Below are 1,322 nucleotides of genomic sequence, written 5' to 3'. Positions count from 1 at the left end.
CCTGGGACACAGAGCAAGACTCTGTCAAAAAAATCAAAGGCTCTGAGGAGAGGGAAGAGTAAAGCTGGTGCCCAGAGCAAGCAGGGACAGGAGGGGGAAGGAGAGGCTCCACTCAGCGCAGGCTTGGCTGTAAGCCTCACGTTATTAGGTATTCTATCTCCTTACAAAAGTACCCTTTTTTTTCTTAAATTATCCCCATTTGGGTTTTCTTACTTGTAAACAGGAGGGCCCAGGTGCTATAGGCACAAAAGGGTAAAGGAGCATGGGCTGGCGGGAGGTCACAGAAGCTTAAGGGGGGTGCCTGAAAGAGTTGGGGGTGTCCAGGAGCCATTGGCAGTGAGGCTGGGTGATGGTCCCTGGGTGGACCACGAAGGGCCTTGAAGAAGGGCAGACGTGGTTTAGGGATCACTGCACAGCCTCAAAGATGTGGGGCGGGAAATTCTGTGAACATATCATGTTCCTCCTGGGGAAGGAGGAAATGGGACTGAGGTCGGGAGACAGCTGAAACCCTCACTCTCTGGGTGACCCAGCTCCGATTTGAAGCCTACAAATTTAAAACCTCTGTTTGTAACACAAAGCAAAAAACAAAATAAAACACAACAAAAAACCAAAAGCAAAAAATACAAGTGGAGAAAATACAGTACATGACAAAAAGGATATTCTGATTAATGCAGTAAGCATTCTTAAATCCTCAGGGTAATAAACTCCGGTAGGAAAACAGGCAAAGGATATTCTCCAAAAAAGAAACAGAAATGGCTCAAATGATTGAAAAAAATTCAACCTCTAATAATAATAGAAGCATATTTAAACCAAGATCCCACTTTTCACCTATCACACTGATAGACTTTCTTTTCCAAGACAGTTCTTTGCACTAACGAGGGTGTGGGAACCTGGCTCGCCCACACATTGACAGCAACTGTCTGGACGCAGTGCGGGACTATCTCAAGCCATTTGTCCAGGGTAACAATGTGGGCAGTGCCCCACCCAGATCCCCTGTGCACCTCTTCTGTGACAAGGGCTCACCCTCAAACACCACATCTGCAGTTCTTACCTGCAGCCTCTCTCTGACTTTTAAAGTCCCCTTTGTGGCCAGCGGGAAGTGCAGGCAAATTCATACCACCTGGAAGCAGGTCCAGCCAATCACTGACCGGGGCCAAAACTCGAATACCCAACAGCCTTGCTTCTCAGGTGGGATCAGTCTGGCGTGTGTTTTCTCCACTGGCTCCAGAGTTACCCAGTAGAATGAAGCTCCAGTTGCCCCCAAGACAGCCGGCTCTCGGAAGCCATCGGCCCTTCTCACTCCACCATACCCCTGTCGGTGT

The sequence above is a fragment of the Propithecus coquereli genome, unplaced genomic scaffold, assembly GCF_000956105.1.
Source record: "Propithecus coquereli isolate 6110/MARCELLA unplaced genomic scaffold, Pcoq_1.0 Scaffold295, whole genome shotgun sequence".
In the NCBI taxonomy this organism is placed as follows: Eukaryota; Metazoa; Chordata; class Mammalia; order Primates; family Indriidae; genus Propithecus; species Propithecus coquereli.
The sequence above is the reverse complement of the archived record's forward strand: the minus strand, read 5'-3'. Positions refer to the sequence as shown.